The sequence below is a fragment of the Dasypus novemcinctus genome, chromosome 14, assembly GCF_030445035.2.
Source record: "Dasypus novemcinctus isolate mDasNov1 chromosome 14, mDasNov1.1.hap2, whole genome shotgun sequence".
Classification (NCBI taxonomy): domain Eukaryota; kingdom Metazoa; phylum Chordata; class Mammalia; order Cingulata; family Dasypodidae; genus Dasypus; species Dasypus novemcinctus.
In genome coordinates, this window is record NC_080686.1 from 39,390,703 (window position 1) to 39,415,235 (window position 24,533).

The 24,533-nt window shown below is 39.0% G+C and overlaps 1 protein-coding gene and 1 long non-coding RNA gene across 2 annotated transcripts in view; one reads left to right on the forward strand and one right to left on the reverse strand.

Annotated features, from left to right (window-relative positions):
• LOC131273263 (uncharacterized) overlaps window positions 1-5,361 on the reverse strand; it is a 45,426-nt gene extending 40,065 nt beyond the window's left edge. Inside the window, exon 1 of the long non-coding RNA XR_009180423.1 lies at window positions 4,919-5,361. This is a non-coding gene — a long non-coding RNA (uncharacterized lncRNA). The remainder of the gene's footprint in view (window positions 1-4,918) is intronic.
• The window catches only part of ZFHX4 (zinc finger homeobox 4), a 179,681-nt gene continuing 158,167 nt past the window's right edge, over window positions 3,020-24,533 (forward strand). Inside the window, exon 1 of the mRNA XM_058275665.2 lies at window positions 3,020-3,420. The gene's annotated coding sequence lies outside the window, so the exon portion shown is untranslated. The remainder of the gene's footprint in view (window positions 3,421-24,533) is intronic.

The following is a 24,533-nucleotide window of genomic DNA, read 5'->3' on the forward strand; positions in this document are numbered from 1 at the left end:
GCCTGCGGGCCCAGCCTCCCGGGTCGCTTCCGCGCCCGGAGCAGCCCGCGGGCTGGGCCCGGGTTCTTCCGCCTGGCCGCGCCCCTGCCCGCGGCGCCGCGCTCCGCGCCCGCCGGCCCGCCCCACGCAGTCCCGCCGCCGCGGCCCCCGCGCGGCCCGGCTCGCTGCTGCCTCCGAGGCCAGCCCCCGAGGAAAACTCTTGACTCTGCTGGACCCCCTCTGCCCCTGCGCCCTAGCCCATTAACCCCCGACCCTCACCTCCCGCTTCTCTTCTTAGGAGGGGGGGGGGGGGGGGGGGGGGAGAAAGAGGTTAGGAGGGAATACTCGCCGTCAGACGAGAGTGCAAAAGTGAGCGTCCCTCTCACAAACCCTCTTTTCCTTTGTTTTCTCACTTAGAATACAATAACCGCCCCCCCCCCCACCCCCGCCCACCACCGCTAGCCACTACGAAGTAGTATTTTCCAGGAAAAGATGGGGGAGGGGAGGTTGAAAAGAATTAGCCACCAAAAATTTTAAATGATTTTCCTGATTTGACGTTTGGCGTTTTGACATTAATGGCATTAATGTTATTGATGATGTTTCAGGGAGAAAAAGGCAAAAGAAATTAAGGAGAACTTGAAAACGAAATGATCATTCCCTCGTCTTCCATGCCAGAAATAGACCCCTTTCTTCACCTGAGCCTGAAACAGACTTATTGTTCTCAGGTGTTTCCTTCATCATACGCATTTACCCGCCTAAAATCGCAGGAAATGGTTTTTCCATCAGTGAGCATGTACGTGGAGCCCTCTCCCACATAGGGCTTGATCTGTTCTGATTTGAACCTGAAAGTTTCCCTGCCTTCATTTCCCCTCAGTCTCTTTAAAAGCTCTCCACCCCCACTCCCTCACACACACACCACAGATAGTTTTTAAAGCCAGAAGTTTTGCTCTCTTGGGTATTTTTCGGTAAACAGTAACGTTACATAAACACCCTTTTCACTTACAAGTTGCAGAGAATTTAAATTTTACCCCTATGTATATGTGAGGCACATGGATAAACTCCAGTGAGGTACATTCTGACATTGCTAGCGCACTGGTGATACAGTTTTCCATGTAAAGGAGAGCTGTAAACAAAGTAACTTTAAAAATCTTCAGACGTGGTCCACTTTGAGCAGGTTTTTTACCAAAGAAGCTTGAAATGGAATGAGTCTTTGGAGGGGTAGATAATTTTCTTTCTGTTAATGTTTATTAGCTCTGGTGCATTCAGTAACTCCAGATTCCTAAGGTAGTGACTTGCCTTTTTCTTTTAATAAAGACCATATCTAGGTTTCATTCTCCACTCCAAATCATCTGCACTTTTCATGGTAACCTTAGCCAGCTGCTATAGACAACCAGCTTTCCTGATCTGGGCCTAGGTCTGCTTTTTGAGGACAACCCTTTTATTCTCAGATGTTTTATTTAGTTTTTATCCCATTTGCACCAGTTCCAGGACTTCCAACTGTTGTCTGATAATGGAAGGTTTCAGGCCCAGAAAGATGCTTGTTTGCAGCCTCTGTTCTTCCCAGGGCTTATGCAATAAACCTTTCTGTTGGTATTTGGTAGATTTGGTGCTTGAGGCCTAAGACAAGGTTTCGAAGCAGGTACTGGCTATCCAGATCTTCAAAGGCCTGTCAACTCTAAAGGAGCTGATACTTCACCTGTCCAGGAAGCTGGACATTACAAGTTATTGCCTGGTTTTTAACTCTTTTGATATGTTACTCTCACCTTCTCTCTAGGATTCCTGTTTTGAAATATTATATAGGTGGTGTCTATTTTGCTCTGTGGTATAGCAGTGTTTCAGCAACCAGACTGATAAGAAGCAATGAATATATATGTGTGTGAGTGTGTGTGTGTGTGTATATATATATTCATTCTCCATATTCAGTAGGTATTTAAAAGTATGTCTAACCCTAGTTTTAGTTAATTATCTTTTAATGAAAGTGTCACTCATATTCACATCTGTAATATTGGAAAGAGATAATTAGATTTTCAAATGAGAATCAGCCACCTTAAATTTTGCAGGAGAAAATACCAAGTATATTTCATTCTAATGAGATCTGTAGTAGGGTTTTAAAATTGATCATAATGTGCTTCAAGAAAGATAATTCAACAGACTCACAAGATGAAAGGTTTTTTCCTAAGTCTTCTTAAAGCTATCACATTGAACTTATGCAATTCTGATAAAAGATTTTCAGATATTACATAAAGGCCAGAATTACTACCACCATCACTCTTGCAACCTTCACTTATTCTCATTTGGAAGTTTACTTTTACTTGACTAACCACTTCCTATCTCCCATGCCTTGGGTTTTCTCACCCCGTGTCCAAGCAGAGGATACCTGTCTAAATAGTGTGCCTGCAGATCCAGAGTGTAATTCCTTCTTTGAAATAGGCTGGACAGAGCGGTGTTCGCACACAGCCAGGCACCCTTTATTTACATACATCTGCATATTTGCTTTGGCCCCTGCATTTCGCCCTGAAAGTGAGTGAGTTCGAGTGCGTAGCTGGATAAACTACGCAGAGAAAAGCTCTTCATTACCCTAACCCATATTTCTGCTTAACGCTTCCTAGCAAACAAACCTCTGGTCCGATAATAATTACTTTGCCTCATTAAAAAAAAAAAAATCCCTAGCGGTTAAAGGGCACCGCTTTGACGGTATTTATGTTTTATTTTCTCCTCCTCCTTGCTGTGTGTGTGTGTGTGTGTGTGTGTGTGTGTGTGTGTGTGTGTGTGTTGAAGTTTAGGAGTCGCGCGCGAGGGCGCGTGGGGTGCGAGCCCCGGAGGCCCCCATTCCCTGCCTGCTCTCCGGTCGCCGCGTCCTGGGCTCCCGCCACAGCGCTGGGAGCCTTGGAAGCCGCGAAGCTCCCGGGCTGCTCCCGAGTCCGGGCTGCGCGTCATTTGCAGTCTGGGGAATGTTGATCACCTCACTAATTACACCTCTTCCCCCCCCCCCCCCCCCACCTCTCCCTCTCCCTCTCCCTCGCTCTCCTCTCTCATTCCCAGAGTGCATATCGGGAATAGACACACAAAGACATGCGCACTCAACTTAATCAGCCATTTTTTTAAACAGGGCTAAAACGATAATAATTAGCAGAATAAAGACATATCGGATTTTCATTTCCTTTCCTCCTTTTCCCAACCCCTTCACAACCAAACAGCGAGACCGCGGTCGGCACATGCTTTAACTCCTCTCGGACCCCCCGAGGACCGCTCCATGCCCCCCACTTTCTGCTCCAGCGTTTTTATTTTCACCCAATAAAGTTCGAGGATTATTTTTTTATTTTTTTATTATTTTTTTAAATGAATCCTCTCGTTTTACTTGGATGTGATCAGCTGTAAGTAAAATAAAAGCAAAACAAAAAAGAGGCGAAGATCGAGTAGGAACTGCAGGGGAAATGGAAAGTAAGTTTTTTCTTTAACTTTTATTGAGTAGTTTGTGTTAAATTTAGGTCGAGTATCGATTATCTTTCCAGCCTGATCTTGCACAATCTTTGATATTTCGCTCCCTCTCTCTCTCCCTCTCCCTCTCCGCCTCTCTCCCTCTCTGCCCCTAGCTCGCTCGCTCCCGCTCGCTCTAGCACACATCCCCTCATTCCGACCATCTCTTCCGCTCTGCCCCCCTTTTCTATCTCTTTTCCCCTGTTTTTGGCTCCAGGATTTGCTCCGCTGAGGGAGGGAGGGGGCACCGAGGAACCTGCTTTTCCACTTTCTTGGGGGGGCTGCGTTTTTCGGGATTTAACTTTTGGATTAAGTGGCGGATCATCCACGTTTGGCCGAGCAATTTTCTCTCCTTTTTCCTTTCTTTTCGGGTTCTGCCTCCAGCGCGAGCCTGGGGCATTCTCGTGGCTCGGGGAAGCTGTCAGCTCGGCGGCGGCGCGGACACTGCTAGTGGTCCCCGCTCGCCCCTCGCCGCCCGCGCCCCCGCGCCCTTGTGGACATGACTCTCCCTCAGCACCCATCCTCCGAAAGTTTGGACGTGGGTCGGTGGGGCTTGGAGCCCCGCACTCCCTGCTTTATCCCTTACCTCATCCCCATCAGCCTCGTTCCTCTTCCTTCTCCTTCCCCGCCCCTCCTTCCCCCTTCCCCCTTCCCCTTCTCAAGTTCGCAGAAGGGCGCTTAGTGCACGGGGTTGGCGGAGGGCCCGGGGTCGGTGCGTGCCGGGCTGGGGGGTCCAGGAGGCTGGGGCGAGCGCTGGGGCTAGGCGTGCAGGTGGTCAGCCTCCCGCCGCGGCGGGCGGTGGCGGGCACCGCCGAGGGCTGCTCCCGGCGGCTTGGGCGCTGGTGCCGGCGGCGGCGCCCGCACGGCAGGTCCGTTAGGAGGCGGGATCGCCGGGCCGCGGGGACGGGGACCCGGGAGGCGGCGTCAGTTCGCTCGGGGCGCGTTCGCAGCTGGGTCTGCTTTAGAACAGAGGACCGAAGCCCGTCTGAGCCGCGGCTCGGGATCTTCTCGCTCGCTCGCTCGCTCTCTCACTCGCTCCCGCTCTCGCTCTCTCTCTCTCTCTTTGGCAAAGGGCAAGGTGCGTGCGTGTGTGTGTGTGTGTGTGTGTGTGTATTGGGGGGTTGTGGGCGACTGTGAGAACTGATTCCTTCCTCGACCCTCCCGAAAGGGTTCCATGTCTACAAATGAACTTCACCTCCTTGGCTTCTCCGGGCATCAAGTGCGCCTGCTGGCCCGGCGCGCTGATGGCAAGAGGGCTGGGAAGGCGCCGGCTCTAGCCTTCCTTTTACTCCTGCCCTCCTCCCCCTTTAGTCTTTCTGCTCTTTTCAATTGGAAAAAGAAAATAAAATTTCTTATGGAATTGCATAAAGTTTCTCTGCCGGTGCCCAAGTTACAAAGGGTTCCCTATTCGCCCCACCCCCCCTCCAGAAGACACTGCGTTGGTGTGTATTTCTTTTGTTACCTGTGATCCGGGCGGGGGCTCCTTTCAGCTGCTGGGGCTGGGGTCCGGCCGAGGGAGGAGGCTCCGGCGGGCGCCTTTGGCGGCGACTCCTCACTTGCTCTCGGTTCTGGTGAGGTTTTAGCTACCGTTCGGTGAGATGAGACTCCCTCCTTTAGGTACCAGTGGTTCAGATCACAAACACGGACTCCCCCCTCCCCGACCTCTACACACATACATACACACTTACACCCTACACACACTCACACTTTCTCCCTATCCCCTCACACCTCCCGCCCTACCTTGACATTTCCCCTCCCCCTCCCCAAAACAGCACACACAACAACAACAACACCCCCCCCCAAAAAAAAAAAACAGCAAACAAACAAAAACCCAAAGACAAGTTCACTGGCGGAAGATGGTGGATTGACACTGACTCAGACAGAGGCAGGTTCACCAGGAAATCTGGCCGTCCCGTTTTCTGACAGTTGCATTTCCTCTCCTTGAGTCCTCCCCCCCCCCCTTTTTTTTATTAACTCTGTTCCATGTTTAATCAAGGATCATGTAGATGGCAAAAGGAGAGACAGAGAGAGAGGAGTGAGAGCAGAGAGGAAGAGAGAGGAGAGAGGGACAAGAGACAGAAGGAGGGTTTTTTTTTTTTTTATTGTGTTCTCCTGGATTTTCAGTGGCTTGATCCCTATAAACGTGGAGTGGTTAAAGCTCATATGTAGTATTATATTTTTAGTTGGGTGGATGGATGGAAGAGTGAGGGAGAGGCTGCGGCTGCGGCTGCCGCTGCCTTTTCGGGTGTTGCTTAGATTAAGGCTGAGACTTGGCTGCGATTGGGACGCGACAGTGACACGGGCATCGATCGCTTCCATTGAGAGCAATGCAAAAACACAGCCCGGGTATGTAACACTCTCGGTGCCATCAACACTTGTTTTACTTTATATTTACTGGCAAAAATGACAGAGCAAGCTCAGAATTTCTGTCTTTCTTTCTGTTTTCTCTTTCCTCTTTTCTAACTGAAGAACAAAACAACTGTGTATAGAAGTTGTTTGAAAAGATGTTTTAAATAAAACAGAAAGGAAATATTCAGGATTATTTCACTACCTCTGTGACTGATTGTGTTTTAGAGTTTTTCTTCTCCACTGAGGAGCTTATTAAAAGAGAGGGGAGGTTTTTCTTTTTTTCCTTCCTCTTCTTAAAAAAAAAAAAATCCTTAAGGGAATATCTGATAGTTTTCAAGGTTTGCGGTTTCAATCAGCAGGAAGGCACACAAAAATAAAAGATGGCTAGCCAGCTGTTTTAACCTCTTGCACCTGGCTTCAGTGTGGGGATCATAAGGTTTATACAGTTATTTTTTTTAAAAATCGTTTTAATATTAATGGCATAAGCTGGAGAAAGCTCCACTGTGTATTTATTCTATAACTGGTTACTTTTGGATTAAAAAATAAACATATTCAAGTGTTTTCACTTTTATGGCAATGAAGATAGGGTCAATGAAATATGGGGGAAATACCATAAATCTGGAAAAGTGAAATGTACCCAAGGAACAAAGGAAGGTCAGGTAAACCAGCTGTGTAAGTCACAGCAACAGCACCAACTGTGGGGTTAGACAGGGTTAGTGGGCTTTGGGTCTGTGAAGTGAAAGTTGCCACTTGAAGTTAAAAATGAAGCAAACATGTACAGCTCTATTGTAACCTTTTGCAGTTTTTAGCAGATGAGCCCAAATCTGTACATTAATTTTGAGCTAGTTGGATTATTTTAAGAGATGCTGTACCAGCAAAGAAAAGCATAAAGGAGGCTGAGAAAATCACTGTTTAATATTGCAGAATTTACTGCTTCCATTCTGACCATGAGCCTAAATTTACACAATGAAATTTGATTATCTCTAATAACAATATTAGATCCTGCACTGGATGGATGAGAATTGAGGTGGTTTTGTTGATTGCAAGGGTTTAATGTTGCATTTCAGAATCTGATGTGGTTTAGCCTCCCTTCCATTAACTGGAAAACCCCTGAGGTTTTACAATTATTTCTTAAAGATAATACATTTAAGATTACATTGGTAGGCTGAAGAAAAGTCATAAAGGCAAGAAGGGAAGCCCTTAATAACTCTTGAGATTCAGACATGTTCAGCAGTTAGATTGGCTCTGACTTCACCAAGGGTCGACAATGTGTCATTTCCACGAAGCCAAATTGCCCTCTGCCTATATGATATTAATGTGCAAATCAATATTTCAGGGATTAAATTTCCCTTCTTCATTTTTTATGGTTTCTACCTCAATAAGTCTCAAGTCTATTAGAAGAGGCTGGATGATTTAAAATCTTTCACTGCAGAATGGCTTGTCGTAGGCTTGTTTCACAGACCATTTTAGGATTTTCGTTATAAGAGACTAAAGGCATCCTGAAGAAGTTGTAAAGACAGCGTAGAGCCAGGCTCAATAGTGTAAAGCCCTTGTTCGATTAAGAGCTAAAAGGTATTGAAGAGATAATATATATGTTTATGTAATATACATATATACATTCTGCTGCTTTAAAATATTATGTTAATCACCTATTGATTTATTTCAAAATCAATTGCAGCTCCTTTCTTATTAGTGATTTGTTCAGCATTCTTGAGGACTGTGTTAATTGTCTTAAAGAGTACACATGAATTAGTTTGTTGTGAAAGTGTTTTTTTTTTGGGGGGGAGGGGTTCATTGTGAGCAATATTTTCCTGGGAAACATTTTTAGAAACTACTGCTTGTGAGAGTAATAATCAAGTGTTGTCATCTTCATACACTGTTGTCATAGCTATCATTGCATTTTGTGGCTGAATGATTTAGCTGCTATCTGTTAAAGAAGGCCTTTTTCCATTCTTTTTCCATTTTATTTCCTAGCACTTAGTAGGGTCTATGTTTATTTTTACTCTCTTGGAGAAACACAATTATGGAAGATAATATGCAATCTGATTGGAAATAATACAAAGCAGAAATTTGGGGGATCAAAATATAAGGTTGTGACTTTATCATATAATCTTAGGAAGGCCTACTGTCTATCATTTGGTGGGGTTTTATAGTCTTAAACCATCTGGACCAAGTTCCGCACAGCTGCATGAATTTCATATGTGATAGAACATTTTTTCCATTCAGTGTGAAATGTTCCTTCCTAAAAAACGTACACCAGGCTCACTTAATTTAGTCTGTTAAAAGAAATGCACATGAAAAAGGACAAAAGGCTCTTTAATCTCTGCAAGCTGTTTGTTTTTCTTCAAGATTTTTGTCTGTTTGGGTTTGAGAAGTCATGTTTATTGAAAAGATGATTCTGAGGTGTGACATTAAAATAATATATGATTTTTGGACTGGTGGCCATGCTTCTGCTTAATTCGCAAAAGGACTTTTTATGCCTGTCAAAACACAGAGCTAATCTATCCTTATTTACAATTAATCTCAATAAAATTAATCTTAACTATGCTTTATTCAGTGGCTTAAAATATCTAATTATATTCAATTAACTGCTGTCATAGTAATTAACATTGCTTAATTGCCTCTGCATATATTTATGTAAAGCTCATTAGGTGCTGCTGGCTCCTTTTCCCTTTCCTACTTGCTATTTTTTGATGTTGTCAAACCGTTTCCATTACCCACTGCTTGACAATGTCAAGGAGAGCAAATTCTTCCTTAACATTTTCTTTAAATGCTTTCTATTATTGCCTTCCTGTGAGGAAATACTAGTTCTGAATCTTTAAAGACTAATTCATCCCTCCGCCCCTCTTCCCTTGCCCCTCTTCGATAGCACACTCACAAAATATTTTCTGTCATTGTTGCTAGAAATATGAGAAGCCAGGTTAAGCTTTGTGTTTATAAATGAGGAGCCTGTCTGTGTCTGCCTTGGGGGTGTCCCCACTAGGCAGGTTTTTTCCCCTCTAGAACCATTCTAAGGGTTAAAGACTTGGCCAAGGTTCAAACTGAGAAGCGCCCAGGGAAAGTGCATGTGAATATGTACAAGTTTCATGTAATTAGTGCTTAATTATATTAACATATGCAAATTGTCAACTCTGGAGCTTGTTGAGCTGGCAAAGATCAGCCAGGCACAATTGCTGTATTGTTCTGAAACAATAATGGATTTCAAGTTGGATTGTGGAAACACATAACTAGCTATCTAATTTAACTCATACCATGGTGAAATTTCATTAGTCTCCATGGAGACTGGTTTAATTGTGCTGACTAATGTTCTGGGCTGCAGAATGTCCTAAAAAGAAAGCGTTGTTTGCCTAATCCACCTTACAGTGACACTTGTTTGTACATGTTTCCCTTGTGTGAGAATTTGCATATGCAAATCAGTAGTTTCTCTGCCCCATTTGTCATGGCTGTTCATTACCCATGAAGAAGACATGGTTACTAGGTTGCTCCCGAGTCTCCCAAGACAGGATAGTGTCAACCAGTCCAGCTACATTCTTTCATAATTTGTTTCTGATTAATAGACCAGAGTGAGTCTCATTCTCTTCAGGCATCTGCAAAAGGAAGGTCAGTTCTGTTACAAAAAAAAGAGTTTCTGCAGCAACTGAAGAACTTTTTCTTATCATTATTCTCCCCTTTTCTACCCATTGGTTAGCATAACATATTTAAAATAATGTATTCTTGTTCTATGAATGCCCCTACTAATAATCTCTGGTTTCCTAAAGCAAAAAGATAGGAAAAAGAAAGGAAATTCTGTTATTGGAATATTAATCCTGTTTTTGACAGAAAGGTAAACTGATATAATTGCTTTTCAGTTGAAGGAATGGGGGTTTATACAAGTGTGAAAGCATCGGAAAAGGATTAGCATTTTTTTTGCATAATGAAAAGCTCTGTTGAATAGGGTCCTGAATGGATGACTGAATGACTAAGATGAAAGGAAGATGAAAATGCAGCCTCCTCTTTCTTTATGCCTATGTTCTGCTCTCCTTAAAGTTATGTTTGTCCAAGACCTGAGAAAACAAGCAGGGGCTCAGATTTCAGCAACATTATAAGATGTCCTGTGTTTTCATCATCACTTGGAAATATGTATGATAATGGTACAGCTAGAGGATAAGAAACAGAGGTTGGTATGTAGAAGAGTTTCAGAAACATGCCAGGCTAGTTAAATATTGACTATTGGGTATCAACAATTCCCAGCACTTTGCTGACCCAAATAGTTATTTTACAAGAGGCCAATAGTATATGGTGTGGATGTTTAATTCAGTTAATGATAGAATATATGGTTTGCTTTTATCCCAAGGGCTATAAATAGCTGTCTCAGTTGGTGGAACACTTCACTTGGGAAAGAATTGTGTATTTTGACTTTTGGCAATGTTAAGTGTTTTAAGGGCCTATCAGCCTTTGCAACTGGGAGGGCACCAAACTGTTTTCTTAGATTTAATTCATAAAGTTCTGCATGCAACAGTGTTCTTGTTGCTTTGGAGGTGAATGGAGTATTTCATTTAGAGATAAGTCTTTAAAAATGTCTACTCTGTGTAAACTCTTGGAAACTTATGCCAGTAGGGTTTTCCCTTGTCACTAGTAGCTGGTTGTCAGTTGACAATGTGGGATCAAGGCTCTTAATGATGTTTCTTCCACAATAATTAGGGCAGTTAAAATACCCGAAGTGTTAAGACACTTTCAAAGGTGGGAATTGGTTCTTTTGTACATATGGAAATCAAATGCAGTGTGGATAATTATTTATATGTATGCACTTTAAACAAGCTCTTTCAGGTTCAGCCTTTCCTTGAAGGCTGCCAAAGAGCAGGTTTCAAAGATTCCTTCAGATACTAACCTCACTTGTTTGTTGCTAGATTGTAGAGCTTCCATTTGCCTCATCCCTTTAGTGGTTCAGTTGCTGAGGTACTATTAAAATGGTTAGATGGAAACTTGGGAAATCAGAAGTGTTTTCGTATAAATGAAAGTGTAAGGTTTGCCTCTTGAGTACAGAATATTGTAAAGCAAAAGTGTTTGATCTTTGTTATAGAGTCACTGAAATTCTTTACTAAAGTTCTGTTTAAAATTTGTCAAGAAATTGTGGATTGTTTCAGAAACTTTTATAGTTAACTTTATGGATATACTTGAAAAAAGTCTTAAAAGAACAAAAAAGAAGTCCACATGGAGACTATTCTTTTACATGCAGAAGGGCTTAGTAAGGTATTACCATAAGAAAAATGTGTTAATTTAAAATATAAATTCATTTGTATTTTAAGACATTGTTAACCAAGCACCATGTGCTGTAACTGGCAGTTTTCCAGCCACCATGGAAGTGGATCACACATGGGTTAATAGTAGCTTATGTGATGTCTGCATTCTTCGGAAATGGGCAAAAGCCCAGTGTATTCTGATATCAAGATTTTAGGGAATCAGACAGAAAGCAGAATATATGTTTATATGTGAACAGATGGACACATGTGAGAACTAAAAGTGCATAATTTCTCTTGGCACTTGTTTTAGTTATCCCTGATGATACAACCAAGATCTTAGTGCACTCACAGTCTTTGATGGCTAAGAAAGAAATGGTCTTTTAATGAGGGCTCAATGGCATTATTTTCGTGCATAAGGATTGTGCCCCTTGTGATCTTGCTGGATTTGATGTTCTGTTAATTCCCTAGTTTCAGAGGTTCACAAGTTGTCTTGAAAGTTTGATATGGTTTCATGTTTGACATACAATCCTCAGTTCAGGAATGGCTGCTCTTCTTTCCCCCTCTCTTTTCAGGGGTTTAAGCATGAAATGCAATATACCATTTTGAGGCACTTTTGAATGTATGCACACAACTTAAAAATAGGTTTGACATTAATGTCCTTTATAGCCAGCAGCCTCTCTCTAATATAATTAGCCACTTTAACATCCTAAGATTATAAAACTAAACAAATAAAATTGAAGAATTGGGGCAGACTGACTTGGTTAATATGTCATGGTGCCCTGATGGACCAAGACAAGTCCTGGGTGGGTGTTTTGGTCATGCATATCAAGGGGTCATGTACCAGAGCATATATTCATACGACAGATCATTTCTAAAGTTTGCTTGTCTAGGGAATAAAGCAATGTGCACATGGTAATTACTGAATGGTCAGCATTATAGCACGTACCTCTAAAGACAAAGTTTATAGTTTCCATTGTGTTCTGGCAATAAAAACTGAAAGCATTCTGCAAGTATTTACTCAGATCTAAATCATTTTAACCAGGGAAAATTGACTTTCGGGTTAAAATATGCATTTTACAACTGTCCATAAAATTCTTTTCTTTCACTGTAAAGAAGAAAGAAAATCCATAGCTTTAACAATGTTAAAATACAAAAACATATGACTGGTGTATGTCACCTGGTTGTACTGTTAAAAAGACAAAACAAAACAAAACGTTGTAAGGGCAACGTTTATGGGGAGTCTTAAAATTTGCCTCTTTGGAAGGGCAAGTTGAAGAAGCCCAGTCATTGTTAGAATTACATTTCCCAAGGTACCTTCATTAAATCTGAAAAGTCTTTATTGATGGAAATTCTCTAAAATATGGTTCTTGGTACTTTCTTTTAAACATGTATTTAGGAATAATGTAATTAATATTTAAAATCTCCTCAGCCCGCTAATGAATTGAGAACAAGATATCTCTTTTGGTTTAGTAGATAACAACTCCTCATCTCTAGCAGTGGGTAAACAGGCACATATACAACCACACAGGCCAGTGCCTCTGTTCTCTCTTTATATGTGTTCATAGGAGCAGCTTGTGAAATTTCCTCCCTGTAGACTAAATATTTCATTTTCCAAGAATTGGCTAAGAAGATCTCAACAGAAAAGAGCGGTAGGATGGTAAGGGAAACTATCGAAATGTTAGAACTTGGGAGCTGCCTTAGCACCATTCAGTTCATCAGTTCATTTTAAAACATGAGATATGGAATTCAGGAGACGTTATGGTTAAGTCACCCAGCAAGGTAGGGGGATGTCATAGCACAGGGACGCACCTCTCCCAATCTAGACTAATTAATGGTCACTCAACTAAAGTGGCTGTGTGGAAAATGTTTGTTGCATGAATGAATATGAAGATGATAGGAATGTTATAAAGAAGAAAAGGAAAATGTGCAGTATTACTCCAACAATGATACTCTCTCCCTCTGAGAGACCAAGTTCTCTGTCACTGAAAGGAGCAAAGTAGACTCTGATTGCCCCTGGTCACTGCACAGGTAAACTGTTACATTTGCAATAGTTAGGTGTAGACCAGGTGCTCTGAATGACCAAGAAGAGGCTCTGATTCATAAAAAATTCGATGATCTCAGGCACTTAAAATGTATTCTTAATAAACATGCACATGGTGTGAACAAGAACAGGTTTCTGTTCCATGTTAAGAAAATAAATGAAGATAACGTTGTGATGTTTTAGAGGCAGCTTGGTATACAGAAAGAACACCACTTTGTTCTAAGGGCAGACATTCTTTGATTTTGCTTTCTTTGGATTCCTTTTCCCCTTTTAAATGAGTTTCTTTATTGTAACTTAAGTTTCTGATACTTGAAAATCTACTACATTTTTTGACAACCCAATGACCAATAGGAATTTCACTAGATCAAACATCTGTGTTAAATTCCTGCTCTAGGGGACCTTATCCAAATTACTTAATCTTTGTGAACCTCAGTTTTCTCATCTGTATCTCAGGGTTGTTGTAGAGATTATATGAGACTACAGTGTCATTGTGAACATTAAAATAAATGAATTTGACTGGACCTAATACTCCACCCATATGTTTCCATTCTTTTATTTTTTTACATTAACTCTTAATATAATGCTGAACTCTAAATAGCACTTGGGAAAGCAAATATACATAGATATTTTGAGTAGAGTTGCCCATCCCCCAGATGAGAAGGCCACAGGAATTAGGCAATGGCTATGCCTAAGAGGAGGGGGCTCAGGGGTAGTATTCCCCTCTCATATTTTCTCACTGACAGATACTGAGATGGCATCTAGACATATAGATGGATAGACCTCCACCTCATTATCTGCCTGTCCATCACCACAACTTGGTTTGGTTCTGTTGCATTTCAGGGTCTTCATTTTTCTAAGAAGCAAATTAGGACAATATCAATTTTTAAATAATTCAAACATTAGTCTATCCACATACTGAACTCAAGATTCCAGACTGCACATCCACTATAATCATGCAAGAGACCTCAATTATTATTTCAGTCTTGAAGTTACCCAAGTCTGCTTGAAAGCTCTTGAATTAGGGATTTCCTGAAACTAGATTAGATGCCGTAGAAAGACCTTTATGTACGCTTAGTATTATGATATTGTGATATGCCATAAATTGGGGTATAGATAATGTTACATGATGCCCTGTTGATCAAAATTTATACCAATCTAGAAAAGAGATTCATCCAGTCATTAATAATACAAAATGTTATGGAACCCTTAAATTCTCTTGGGGGGGAGGGGCGGGGTGGATTTTATAGCCAAGTTATGAGTCTGCACCTGGTTTATTTCTTGCAGGAGATCATAGTCCTTTATCTTTTATATAACACATTAATCAATGAAGGACTACCCACATTTAAAAATTATAAGATCTACAATAAGGTCTATAAATTTATAAATGCAAATTTTCTCACCATCTAGGATCTTAAATTAACTTTTATTATGGTTTTTCTTTTCCATCTGTTTATCTTAAAATTGGCAATTGTGATACCTATAAAATCTGCATTTACATTTTTTTGCTTATCTTTTAAGGGAAAATAAAGAGCATTTGGGTTGTTATTTCTTAGTTTTGAGTGTTATTGTTGCCTAATAGTGATGCATGTTTGCTTACAATCTTCATCAAAGTCTTACTTAAAAATAAAAGTGTGTGCATGGCCTCTGTTCTAGACATAGGCTTGGCAATTCATTTGAAGCCCATTTATTTGGGACTAATCTTTTAATGAATATTGATCATGGTAATGATCTATCTCATTGAAAGAAAATGGTTTGGCATCTTAGTATTTTCTACTATTCTTTGTTAAGTGCTTCTTCATTTAAATTGCATCCTCCCTGAGGGCAGCATTTGGTCTGTCTAATCATTATTTCCACAATGGCAGAGGTATTGCAGGCACATCCTTGAGGCTCAGTAAATATCTGTTGAATGAATAAGTGAAAAAATAGTTCATTAAAATATAAATTGAAAAACTTCAGTTTACTCTTGGAATCTGCCTCTCCTCTTGAAATCTGGGTACTAAAAAGAAATATACAATTGTAAAAGCAGCTGGGTCTGTCTTGGAAAATTCCCCGGAGAAAACTATCTTCCGGTGCAATCTAAATGGGTTTTTATATTAGAACCATAGATTGTTGCAGTTGGGCAGGATATAGCTTGATCACCTTGTTTAACCAATAGGGAAACTGAAGCTCATAGAAATTCCTGGGAAACATCACACAGCTAAAGAGCACAGCTTAAGAGACTTAAAGTGTCTGCTGTGTGTGTCCCCTTCAGTGAATCACTTAACAATTTTAAATCTCAGCTGGGGCTTGGCTTAGCTCCTTCCACATCCAGATATTCTATAATAGTAATATGAGGGTGATTTCTGTTACACCGAATAATTTTTTATTTGTGGAATTTTTCTAAGTCAAGGGTTTTCTAGATGGCTGTAGGACAGATAGCTGCTTTGGGATTGTAAAGTTAAGCTACTAAAGATAGCACAAGAGTTACCTGAAAGGTGAAAACTTGCAACAAAATTGAGGTAGGTCATTTGTTTCTTGAACTGAAGTGGGGTGCAGATTAGGAATCATTATAGTTGCCAGAATTGCTGGTCACAGAAGCCTGTTTAAGCGCTCACTGTCAACAAGGAAATCATGGGCGGCACTTAAAGTGGCTCACCTCTGATTTATTCATAAACCTCCCACAAGCACTTGGCTTTGTTCTTCCTCTAGTTCGGGGGACTGATGCCAATAAGAACGGGAATAAAGAACTCCTTGCTTGGTCCAAGAGTGAATAGCACTTTACCTCAAAGCCTGACCTCCTTTCTGGAGCTCTGTTATGCTATGGTGGACTCTGATTGGCTGGGTCTTCACATGAATGGCCAGAAGAAGTTACAAGTATCTCCTCTGTACACTCCATAGTATACATAACAAGTACTATGTAACTGGAACTTGGGTTCTAACTTAATCTAAAGGTTGTGGGTGTTTATGCTACATGGAAAGCCTTCCCTGTCATAGTTTGAAGAGTTGTATTATTTAATAACCGTTGGAAAAATATTGCTTCTTTCTAATTACAGTGATCTGGGAATAAAATTAATTTGGCAATCCTTCCCACACTAAAGTTAACTTCGAGAGGTTTAATAACAGGAAATGAAGGTTTCAAGAGTGAAAGAGTACTACATGTAGTAGAAACAAAGAAATAGGCTTGCCGGTTTATTAGCCATGTTTATCTGAGAAGCTTTATTTGCTCCACTTTCCAAAAGTTATGCTCTGCTCCAGCCAGCCATATTGAGGAGGAAGGAACTTTGAGAGTCAGCTGGTTGGTTTGCACTGTGGCAGAGGTTGAGTAGAGTTACTTAACTCCCCAGAGAAACATTTGGTTAATGCTAGCCATTTTTTTTTTTTTTACCTTAACCCTGCCTGCACTTGTTTCCCTTTTCTCCTTTTAAAGAAGTTGGTTTCTTACTACTTAAGGTGTAGATATTTACAAAAAAATTTCCTCAAATTTTCACAACACATTGACTCAGAAGAGCCATATTAGGAGATGGTGATGAGAGTTAACGATATATCTTTAGATAAAGCCATCCTCCAGTGCAATCACATCAGAGTCATCAGCTCATTTGTCATGGCTGAAGTGAAAATGTCAGGACCAATGAGTGTATGAGTGCTGAAGGGGGCAAAGGGCTTTTAGAGAGAGACATTTTTGTGCTGGGAGCCAGCCCTGGCTTAGATTTAGCTCCAGGGAAGTACTGGGATTAGCCAACATTGTGTACAAATCCTCAGCATAACAGAATTAGTTGGGAAAATAATGGAGGTCCTGGGGATGGGCACATTTCTGGAGACACGCTCTAGGATGCTGGCCAGAAACTATGGAAAAGAATGAGGCGACTTATTAAAATTGTTTTAAGGATGGATTGTCTATGCAGATTCATTGATTTCAGCAAGACTGAAGTCTGTAGGGTTAAATGATGTCAAGGGAGAAGACCTGTCTAATATACACTAAATATGTATATGCGGCTTTTGTTTTAAATTTAGCTGCATCAAAAGAATTTTGGTCTGAAAACTTTCAGGGAGATAGTATTTGGGTAAACAAAGGCAATACTCAGTCATAAAATACCTTTGACAGTAGAGTGGAAGTAAATAATTTATATAACAATAGCTATATTGAAATACTTGTTGCATTGTTGAGCTTACACAAAAGCAAGAAGCTAAACCTTCTTTATGCAGACTTCATTCTGCAACTTTAATTGAAAAGTAACTTATTTTCTTTAACTACAGTTCTTATCTTTGAAAGACCAAGACTAACAGATTTATTTCATTTGGGGTCCAATGAACTGTTCTCTTTCAGACAATGTAACCATACAGCCTTTTCTAGTTTAATTCTATTGATTTACAGTGTTAAAGTGAAATAATCTGATACCTGTTTCCTGCCCTTTGAGTATTTGTCGTCAAAGAGGCTGATTAGTTTTTTCCCCCAGCTCTTTAGCTGTTTTAAATGTATAATTATCATTGCATGTCATTTGATAGCTTCACTAATTGCTGCCAACTATTGTCTGTTTGCACTTAATGCTGAAACCTGATCAACATCCTGCTTTGGTTGATGTTTGGTGGTAAACTTTAATTAACTCTTATTGCATTGAAGAAGAGTTCAGGCTTGGTGCTAACTAATCATTTACCTTCATTATGTCCTGACAGCTCCACTTGTTCTCCGTCCTAATAGATATACCAGTCAGTAAATAAACCTGCAGACCTTCATGACTTGAAGTTGCTTCTCACTGATATTTTGCTTCTTAAAGTATAAGATAATTGGGCCCAGATAATTATTTAGTTAGTTTCGTATCTCTAGTTCTACAGACACTAATCTTAAATGGTCTCTTTCATGCTGGACAATTTCATTTTAATAGAAACTCTAGATTTGAGATAACATTATTCCTTCAATATGGTTCCTCTGAACATGCATCTTTTGAATCAATACAATTAAGCTTGTCTCCTGTTGGAATTCTTGTAATTATTTTTCCTGAAATACTTTTCCTGTAATGATATTGAAGTTAAAGTAATCAGGTTACCAGCAGATCATGTAAAATTCAACTCAAAATTGCTGGCTGCTTGATTTTAATTTGTCTGACATCAAGTTTGTTTGAAAAAGGATAATATGTGAATAAACCAAGGGGCTTATAATTATGGCTGACGTTTGTTTGTTTATAATGCAATCTAATTAAGGTTCATACATTTAAGACACACACACAAATGTTAATTACTGAATTGCTCATTTCACTTACCGACAGCAGTCAAATTAACTTTCAGGCCCCTACCCCTCAAAACAAAAGCAAAAACAAAAAGCAAATCCCAAATAAAAGGCTTTTCATAATAGAAATAAAAATAACTGACTAATCTTGCTGATCGAACATAAATTTGCCAATGTTTCATCCAGAAAATAACTGGCATCCCACTTATGTCCTCTATTATGTTAGTTCTAGTGTAGTTTTAAATATAAAATCATTTAAAATATTCACGTGGCAAATAAAAACAGGCTTGTGTTTGGTAGGCTCTAGGAGTTTTGTTAAGTAAGAGACACTTGATAGTGGTTGTTAACATTATGCATATGACTGTCTTCATGAAAACTTTTTGAAATGATGTGAAACCGTTGAATCCATTGCTCAGGGAATAGGAATGTTTGTTGGAATATATGACCTGTGATTAGTTTTATGAAGATAATTGTGGTAGGTATAGCCAGCAATGAATGATAAGGTTTTTTTAAACAGTAAAATGTGCTTATAGGATGACACTTATTTTTGTATTGGTTATGGGATCACATTGGTGGGAATCATGAAATACAAATAACCACACAATTATTTTCTCTTTCAAATATTCATTCCATCAGCAGTTTAATAATGAATTTTGAATATGAATGGGCAAAGGAAAAATACATGTCACAATATGTTGTCTTCTCACGGTATATGAGCTAAATATCTGTGTGCAATACTTTCCAGTAGTCCAGTTCATATCTTTTTGAGGTCAGATGTTCTATACTTATATACAACTTAATGAAACCAATTACCAAGAACTTCTTAAATGTTCTTATGTGCCAAAAGCATTATGAAGTAAACACACTTAGATCATAAGCATGCCAGAGTGATTAGACAATTACCTTTGAAAGACTAGAAATATAAACATGAAAAATGTTTATAAATTTCTAAAATATGATAAATTTTGGTACTTATAAAATGTCCAAAAATGATTGATGCAGTGTGTTGTATTTTTCAAGGAATACTAAAGGGCTCCTTGTTTAAGCGTTATATTTAAAAGAGTTACTTACTTGAACTTTTAAATATAGTAGGAATTGTGTGTGTGGAGGGGCTGAGAAAATGATTCTGTCCATGATTAAGATGCTTGGAAAAATGAGCATAATTTATATAGTCTTTCAGTATTTTCCAAGAGTATATGTGTATATATATTATTTTCCGAGAGTATGTATATATGTAGATATGTATACACATATAGATTAATACAACATTTGATTGCTTTATAGATTAATATTTATCATTTATTTAGGGAAGGAAAACAAAATGGATCACACATCATCATTTACCTCTAATCTGTTTTGCATAGATTAGATATAGAGAAGATGATTAATACTTAAGTATGGCTGGGTCACTGACATGCAGAGGTACCTTTTTCTTTTATAAATAAAGCAAAGAAGAAAAGTTAGTATAGTCTAACAGTATTGGCAAACAACAGCTTTCTAGTAATACTTTAGCTGATTAGGACATCCTTACCCTTTAATGAAGCAATCACTACAAAGCCCCAATGTCAGCTGGAATACTAGCAAAACAGTATCAAAGAAAGAATCGGAAAGAGGCACTGAACATAATTACAGTTCATGTCCTTGTCTCACACCGATGTAAACTATTCATTTTCAATTAGAATGAATAAAAAAATTAGAAATCAAATAGATTGGTGAAAAGTACCGAAGTTTTTTACAAAGGAGAGCTAAAGTAATGGATCCATCTTGCACACTGATTATGAAGTATTCCTGAAGCAAACAAATAAAATGAGTCATACAATAGTGTAATTTGGTTAAGGAGACATTATTGATTCTTCTCTAAGAAAAGTAGCTGGAGTTTGATTAAAGTTGTGAAGAAAAGTGAGTAAACTGCCTATTTCTCACAACTGCAAACAAATTAAGAATGACTGGACTCATTGGTAAAGTTTATTTTACCTCTTCAATTCTCCCACACATATGTTCAAATATATGCAATTTTCATATAAAGTTCCTGTAGGTTTAGAGATGTGGGAGAGAAGGAGGAAAAATGGTGATGAGAGGAGAGGAGGGGGAAGCGCAAGAAAGAAGAGAATGAGAGAGGGAGATGTAGACCAGGCATCAATCAGAAAGAAACTTGTTTATAGAGAAGGCAACAAATCTGCATTGAATAGCTAGTTTAGGTTTTAATGAGAAAGAGTAGAGGAAAATAGGCAAAGATGACTTAGTTAACTATCACACTGAGCTTTGTCTTTGTGAACTTTAAAAAATTTGGTCGTTTTAAGTGCTTAATATATTTGGTTACATCCTTCTATTCAAACTTAATTACCTTCTCCCCTTTGTCGTGACATGGGTGGAAAGTTTTTCCCGTGTCAGTAGAGGTCGTCACACATTCTTTTGCAGTTCTCTTCATTAATTCCTTCTTGCAGAAGCATTTTCTCTCGTGCTGGGAAGGTAGAAGGGTGTAACAGAAGAGCCCTGAAACATCAGCAGGAAGCTCTAAGCTGGTTAATGCAGTATAATTGTCTGGACATAGACTGGTCTTTGTTTGTGTGGTTCACTCCGAATCAGCTGTAATTAACTCCAGAGTGTTTCCAGATTGCCAGCAAAGAAAAATTACAGCTTTTCTGTTTTAAATTGTAAAGCTCACAAACATTAGCTATGCAGATTGCTTTTACTTTGATATATTTCTATCCTGCAAGAAAAAAACTAGTTTGTTCCCCCACCTCTAAAAATGCATTTTTGTTAAGTTATTTGATTTAGTGTCTATTGGAACATAATGTCTCCTTAATAGATGGGTTTGAGACCTTTTTACTTAATATTTTTTAATCCTTTGACCTACTTATATTTGTCCTCATGCTTGCTAAAATTTTTAATATTGCAATGATAAAAAGTTAATGCAATCTTTGATGAAATATTAAATATGTATTAAAATAAGCAAATTGCAGAGAAAACTGACTTAAAGAAAACCACTAGCACCAACTTAAAAAGCTGAGATCAAAGATGTGTTCTGACGTAACTGGTGCTCCCACACAGGTGCTTTACCTGCTTTTTGATATATCAAAAGAAAAACTGTGAGAACAGGGCAATTTCCCTACCATCTTCTCCAGGTCAGCATGCCACACCCTTTTAAAAGTTTCTGTACAGTAGTTTGTAATTATGAATTCCAACATGGGTAAAAATGAGGTAGCAGAGTGAGCTAATACAGCATTGTACACAAAAGATCTGTCAGCAACTGATGCAAAAAAAAAAAAAAAAAGGTCCGGCCAAAATCTTTTTTTTTTCTTTCTTCTGAATTTAACAATAAGGAATTTAAGCCTCAATGTGGCTTTAGCATCCAAAGAAAAGAAGCTCTTGGTGTCTGCATAATACCACTTTGATGGATTTTTTTCATCAGTCCTCTGTACGTGGCAACAAATAAACAAGTATAATTATACTTGTGAAGGTCTATTCATTGCTTTGTCAGGATTAGATATATGTGCCGTTTTCACACTGAGCCTCTCTTTTGTCTTTGCCTAACTCACTATGACATATTGATAGAGGATTTGGAATGGGGAAAAGGCCACAGCAGAGACAGTGATGACCTTTTGGAAACTTGATATAATTCAAGGATTTTTGTTTATTTTCTATTTTTTAAAAAAAAGATTTGTAACTTGTTACCAAATTCTCTTGTAAGTGGACAACTTTTAGTTCATTTAAAGTGGAATAAATAGAGACTTGAAGTATTCTGAGATGACTAAAGGGACAAGGAGAATAAAAACAATAGGCTAAGGAGGGCATTGGTCTTCTCTCCCAGCACTTAGCAGAGTGACTAACTTAGCATTCCTTTCCCATTATTCTGTCCTCTTGATCAGATCACGTTCTTTTTAATCATTTCACAAACACTGTCTCACTGGACCGTAGAGGAGGGCTGGGACAATCTCAATTAAAACGCAGAGGTAAAACTGGCCTCTCTGATTTTCTGTTCTAATGGGAACTCTGCTTTCTGAATGCAAAGGAATTCCTCTATTGTTCAGACAGCACCCCCTTTCATTACCCAGGCTCCTTGTAGGTGGGTTTGGCCATTTAGCAGAGCAGAGTTTAAGCAGCAGTGACTGCAGGACGAAAGCAAAGCAGAAGGAGCAATAAAAGTACTTTTCTGCATATTGTCCATTAGTTCCGAAAAAGGGATTTACATGATCAAAGTTACTGATCTTGTGAATTACTGAGAATACCAAAAAATGTGCACACATATTCTAAGCAGACCAGCAGGTATGTATTGCTCTGAATTTGGCATTAAAATTATACTAGATTTTCTCTTTGGGATTTCTTGAGGACTTTGGTGATTTTTTTTTTTTAAAATAAAACAGAATCTTTGGCAGTGGAGACGAGAAATTGGTGAAGACTAAATAGAAACCAGCTTAATGGTGAAGCGTCTTTGATAGTGCGGTAACTTGTTACGCAGTCATTTTGGAATGAATTGTATGGAGTAAGTAAAATGGTAATCTTTGTGGTCTTTTTACTGGGACTTTCAGAACTTTAGTGAACATTCCCTAAATGGGTCACTCTGATAAAAGAAATATCTCGTTTGATAGCGATACCAATGAAATCACTTAGCATCATATTTAGTGTCACTGTATATACTGATCTAAATAACTTTTTAGCCGCACAAACTAAAATGATCCCATCAAAATATACTGTCAAACATTGCCATAGTACAGTCAATAGCTGCAGTATAAAATTTAAAAATCTGGCAATGTTTTAGCATTTCAGATAGATATGTTACTATTGGTATTGGAATGAAGTATACATTTGATTGTATAGAAGACGTGTTTGGCTCAGTTTCTGATTAATGTGTAGCTTATTAAGAAGAAATTTATAAGCAATTTTGAGTAAAATTATAGGTGAGGATTATAACAAAATACATCCTAGCACATTGCTTTGACCTGTGATAGATTCTTAATGTAGTTTTCTTTTTCACAAATCAGTAATGATCTGATATATTTTTGAAAGTTACTTCTGGTTCTATTAAGGGAAAAGAAAGAAGTGATACCATCTACTTTCTACAGAGAAATACTGAGGTGATACATTTCAGAGTCCATTCGGCATCTGGCCAAAATTATTAATTGCACATTATACACAACTCATTTGAGGAGCATTCAGCATGTGCATGATAATTCTAGCCAGTATTTCTGTGGGCCAAGAACTGTTGCAGTGGGTATAGGTAAAACAGAATTCAGATATAAATGTTTGCTTGGAATCTCTTAAAAATCTGTAAAATACTTGGAGTTTGTCTTATTCTTCATAATTAAGGTGTATCTTTTCTCGCATATCAGATAAATGCAGGATATCTAGCAAGATACCTTATGCTGAGGAAGAGGGTGAACCACCTGGGTTCTGGAACTTAACATTTTAATCTAGGCTCATTAATCCAGTATTATTTACCACCTTGCTTCCACTCCAGAGAATCTCTTTCTGCCTTCTTCATTTCCTTCTATTCAGGAAGGGTTCATAATTTAGTCACTTTGGTTGTCTTCACTGTGTGCTTGTTTGTGCAGAACGGGCAAATGCAAAGGTAAACCTTAATGTCTGCAGAGTAATTAGAAAATTATGAGGTTTTCATGCTTATGGTTATCAGATTATTTCAGAGGTTTTTAAAGCTGCATGCATGCCATGAGGATAATTAACCTGGAGCTCATCAATGATTAAAATTACACACTAAGCTTTGTGATGTTTGATTCGTGAGCAATTAGAATGTCATTTTAACCATCTCAGATACCAAAACGAATTTTAATTTCATTTTCAATCTATGTAGATCTTTTGATGTATTCTAAACCGATCACTTCCTCTCTGGTTTAGCTGACAAGATTAGATTTGATTACAGTAAAGAGAGTATTAAGCCATTCTCCATACTTAATATGCCAGTGACCTTCAATGATGTCTTTCTTCAATAGAACTTTTAAAAAGGAATTTCTAAAATGCTCCGCAGTATTGGTGAGCCTGGACTTTTGTTTTCTTCTAAACCCTCTACCAGGCTATGCAATAGAGCATAGGGTGGGAGAAGCATCCAGGGCGAGACACTGCATGTCTATCACATGTAATATAATATCCAATATAATATAGCACTCCCAACCTTCCTTGTTTCAGAAATTGTCAGGATACACGGAAGTGTTGATGTTTTAAATTAAGGGGCTGTTTGCCTTGCAGTTATGCATTCCTTCTATTTTAAGATTTGAAAGAAAGTTGATTACCTGCTTCATAAAAACAAGACAGA